The sequence below is a fragment of the Gorilla gorilla genome, chromosome 17, assembly GCF_029281585.2.
Source record: "Gorilla gorilla gorilla isolate KB3781 chromosome 17, NHGRI_mGorGor1-v2.1_pri, whole genome shotgun sequence".
Lineage (NCBI taxonomy): Eukaryota > Metazoa > Chordata > Mammalia > Primates > Hominidae > Gorilla > Gorilla gorilla.
Window position 1 is genome coordinate 79,101,728 of NC_073241.2, and position 5,320 is coordinate 79,107,047.

The window sequence follows — 5,320 nt, forward strand, 5'->3', positions numbered from 1 at the left end:
TGGGAGGCTGAGGCAAGGGGACTGCTAGAGCCCAGGAGGTCAAGGCTACAGTGGCCGTGTTCACACCACTGTACTCCAGCCTGGGTGACAGAGTGGGACCCTCTAAAAACAAATGAATAAATAACTTCTGCTCTGCAAAAGATGCTGTTAAGAGAATGAAAAGACAAGCCACAGACTAGGAGAAAATATTTATAAAAACACCTAACTGATAAGGAACTGGTATCCAAAACATACAAAGTGTTCTTACAGCTCAGCAATAAAAAAAGAAAAAAACCCATACAACCCAATTTAAAAATGGGCAAAAGATCTGAACAGATACCTTACTAAAGAAGATATACAGATGGCAAATAAGCATATGAAAAGATGCTCAACATCGTATGTCATTAGGGAATTGCAAATTAAAACAACAATGAGATACTACTACACAACTATTAGTCTTTTGGATTTTAGAAAGGCTAAAATCCCAAACACTGACAACACCAAACGCTGGTGAGGATGTGGAACAACAGAAATTCATTCATTGCTGGTGGGAATGCAAATGGTATGGCCAGCTTGGAAGACACTTTGGCAGTTTCTTATAAAACTAAACATACCTAACCATATGTATGATACAGCAATCATGTTCCTTGTATTTACCTAAATGATTTGAAAACTTATGTTCAAACAAAAACCAGCAAACAAATGTTTATTCCTAATTGTTAAAACTTGAAGGCAACTACGATGTCCTATCGTGGGAACCCGCCCCTCAATATCTCAATGTAGGTTCTTTCTATTTTCCCTAAGTGTTGGCCGGTCTGAAAAATAAACAGAAAGAGTACAAAGAGAGGAATTTTACAGCTGGGCCGCCAGGGGTGACATCACATATCGGTAGGTCCATGATGCCCACCTGAACCACAAAACCAGCAGGTTTTTATTAAGGATTTCAAAAGGGGAGCAGGTGTACAAACAGGGAGTAGGTCACAAAGATCATATGCTTCAAAGGGCAAAAAGGAGAACAAAGATCACATGCTTCTGAGGCCAATAAAGATCACAAGGCAAAGGACAAAGCAAAGATCACAAGGCAAAGGGCAAAATCAAAAACTCCTGATAAGGTCCTATGTTCAGCTGTGCACATAATGTCTTGATAAACATCTTAAACAACAGAAAACAGTGTTCAATAGCAGAGAACTGGTCTGACCTCAAATTTACCAAGAAGCGTTTTTTCCCCACCCTAATAAGCCTGAGGGTACTGCAGGAGACCAGGGCGTATTTCAGTCCTTATCTCAACCGCATAAGACAGACACTTCCAGAGCGGCCATTTATAGACCTCCCCCCAGGAATACAATTCTTTTCCTAGGGTCTTAACATTCCTTGCTAGGAAAAGAATTTAGTGATATCTCTCCTACTTGCATATCCGTTTATAGGCTCTCTGCAAGAAGAAAAATATGGCTTCTTTTGCCCGACCCCGCAGGCAGTCAAGACCTTATGGTTATCTTCCCTTGTTCCCTAAAAATCGCTGTTATTCTGTTCAAGGTGCACTGATTTCATATTGCTCAAACACAGGTTTTACAATCAATTTGTACAGTTAACACAATCATCACAGTGGACCTGAGGTGACATACATCCTCAGCTTACGAAGATAACGGGATTAAGAGATTAAAGTAAGACAGGCGTAAGAGTATTAGTACGGAAGTGATAAATGTCCATGAAATCTTCACAATTTATGTTCCTCTGCCACAGCTCTAGCCAGTCCCTCCATTCAGGGTCCCTGACTTCCCACAACAATGTCCTTCAACAGGTGAATGGATAAACAAACTGCGGTGCAGCCACACAATGGAATATTATTCAGCAATAAAAAGAAGTGAGCTATCAAGCCATAAAAAGAAGGAATCTTAAATGCATGTCGCTAAGTGAAAGAAGCCAGTCTGGAAAGGCCATATACTGTATGATTCCAACTACATGATATCTGGAAAAGGCAAAGCTATGGAGACAGTAAAAAGATCGGTGCTTGCCAGGGGTTCAGAGACAGGGATAAATAAGTGAATCACAGATGATGTTTAGGGTGGTGAAATTAATCTGCATGACACTATAATACTGACATCAGTCATTTGCACATTTGTCAAAACCCATAGAACTATACAATACAATGAATGAACTTGAATGCAAAATATGAACTTCAGTGAATAATAATATATCAATGTTAGCTCATCAATTGTAACAAATGTACCACACTAATGCAAAATGTTAATAACAGGGGAAATGGACCAGGCAAGGGAGCATATGGTAATACTCTGTACTTTCTGCTCAATTTTTTTGTAAAACCTAAATCTGCTCAAAAACAAAGTTTGTAAATTTTTTCTTTAAAGTCGGATAGTAAAAAAACACGGGCAGAACCTCAAGGACTAACAAGTTACAGTCATAGGAGAGGACAGAGAATGGATTTAAAAAAACATTTGCAGAAATAATAAGAAATTTCCAAATTTGATAAAAAACATAAATTTATATATTAAAGCTTGGTAAACCTCAACTCTAATAAACACCACACGTAACACTCCACACCCCGTTCTCCTGCAGCTTGGCACATCATTGTCAAACTTTTGAAATCCAAAGATAACAAAAACATATAAAGCATCCAGAAATAAAAATGACACATTGCACACATGGAAATGACCCCTCACTTCTCAGAAACAATAGAGCCTAATTTCATTTGTCTCTCTACAAAGTTCCTTTTATGAATTTCTCCCCTATGTCTCATATTCTAAGAAAGCATTTGAGAGGGCAGTGCTAGTAGTGAAATATGCAATATCTACAAAGGAAAGGGTGTGAATGAGAAAATAAAAACAAAAAAACAACCTCCCCTTTACCTATATTACTTCTTATTTGATGCTCCCAGACTGTAAAGGTTAGCTCAAGTAAGACCTTAACTGAACTAACACAATTATTTTGAACAGAGAAAATGTTCTCAATCATATATTTTTGGTTTGGGTTTTTTTTGTTTGTTTGTTTGGAGGCAGGGTTTCACTCTGTCACGCAGGCTGGAGTGCGGCAGTGTGATCTTGGCTCACTGCAGCCTCAACCTCCTGGGCTCAAGCAATCCTCCACCACAGCCTCCCGAGTAGCTGGGACTACAGGCGAGTGCCACCATGCTTGGCTAATTTTTGTATTTTTTGTAGAGACTGGGTTTCTCTATTTTAAAAAATAATTTGTTATTATTTTAAATCTTTATTTTAACAAATAATCTGGGATGTGCAGATAGACTATAAAGGTTTAAAGTTTAAAGGTTTTTTTTAATTTCATAAATTGTATACCATGTCAATTTTCATTTGATGTCAATTTTATGTGGATACTAAAAGGTCTAAAACTTAACAATCTTTAACACCAAACTGAAATCTCATTTGAACACCCTGAAAATTCAGAGGCTAAAAATTTCCCAAAACTGAAAGACAGTGAAGAGACCTATTAACCCAGAGTGTAGTGAGTCCAAGTAGCTCCAAGAAAGGGCCTGGAAAGATGTGCTAAGTTGACAGTACAGGAAAAGCACCACTAGGAAAGAAACGGGAGCACTACCTTTCTATCACATTGTTAGGTAAATATTCACTTAGTAAGAGCAACTTCAGGCAGCAACGAGGGCAAATTAAGGAAAGCTGCGGTGGCATCCAGTTGTTTCAAGATTAAGGTAATTTAGCAGCCCTGTCTACTTGCCTTGAAAAAATACACAAACATTCCCAACAAAGCTAGGAGCAGTAGGAGAGCTAAGATCTGTCAAGTGAAAACCTCCTGCCAAGTACTGGGATGGGTACTAATAAAAACCTAGGAGCTGGTTCTTCTTGTTGACTGAAATCTGACAAATTAATGTTAATCCTTAACAAAATTTAACTCAAATGTGTCCTTTTCCCTATAATCAGTCACATGCTCTTCTTTCTTCCCACCCATCCTGCAAACACTTGGTATGGTGCTTGAGAGAAGTGTATCTTTAATGATTCTAGCCGGCCTGTAAGATCACTATTTCCAGCTCAAAGCTTGGGTTCTAGTCACAGCCACTAACTACCTGTGTTATTATACGCAACCACTTTACCTCTCTCGACATGAGTGTCCTCCTAATTGCTACAATAAGGAAATGGAAAAAAATTCGATCACTAGCTCTAACACTACAGTAAATTGTACCAGAAATTTATAAACTTTATACTTCCTTAATACAGGTGTCAATGTGCATTTTTTTCCTTTTTGGGTTTATAGTATTTGTGAAATTTTCAAACAGGTCTGTATTACAAGAAAGGGTAAGAACCACTGATAAAATATTAAAATGATATCAGTAAAAATATTATTTCCTTTTTTTAGAAGATAGCTCATGACAATGCACCTTTTAAATGAAGTGTAAATGCCTCGTCTAAAAAAAATTCACCACGCTGCTTTATGAAGTAAATGTAGTAAATTCAGTCAGGAAGGGCACTGGCAAATGAAATCCACGTTGCAGGAAACTGTAAACACTGCATTTGGTCCCAGAATACGGATTTTTCCCTTGATTTGTCCCCATGCCACTTTGGTTCTTCTGACTTTCAGATCCCCCTAACCAATGCTTAGCTGGCATCTCCACTTGGCTGCTTCACAGGCACCAAAAAGTTTTCTGCCTACAACTGAATTCTCAATCCTTCTTTCCACATCTATTCCTTTCCCAATTTTCCTCACTCTGTAAGTGGCATCATCATGAACACGGTTCATCAAACCAGACACTTTTCATCATTCTTGACATTTCCTTCTTATATTTACTCCACCACATCCAATCCACTTTCTATCAAATCCACCTCCAAATCTATCTCAACTCATCCCTCCCCTTTTCTCCCCAATTACACTGCCCCACACGAGTCAAAGCCATCATTTGCTGCTCCCTGGACCTCTACAATAGATCCTTAAATGGTCTCTTCGCCATTACACAGACCGCCCCAAATTCGGACAGAGTGGAAATCAGATCCTGTCATTACCCCGCTTTAAATCCCTGTATTGCCTTCCACTGAATTTGGAACAAAACCCCACCTTCTTACAGAGCCCACAGGGCCCTGGAGCACCAAAATGCTTGGTTCTTAGATCCTGCCAAGCTTTTTCCTGTCTCAGGGCCTCGATATGTATTCCACCTGAATGTTCTTCGACTCGTACATCCTTAAAGTAAGATTCCATTGACTGTGCCCACTTGTTTTGAAAAGGGAGTTTATTACACACTTGTTTTAAACAAGTTCATAACCCTAGAACTTACGTATAGAGTGACCGCTCTAATCTAAAGCAACAGAAGGGAAATGGGAGCAGGGCAGGTCTTCCAGCAGAACACCAGCTACCATTTCTGCAGGCC

The 5,320-nt window shown here is 39.0% G+C and overlaps 1 protein-coding gene across 2 annotated transcripts in view; it reads right to left on the reverse strand.

Annotated features, from left to right (window-relative positions):
- The window catches only part of ACAA2 (acetyl-CoA acyltransferase 2), a 28,934-nt gene that overhangs the window by 22,698 nt on the left and 916 nt on the right, over window positions 1-5,320 (reverse strand). The gene's annotated exons all lie outside the window — the stretch shown is intronic.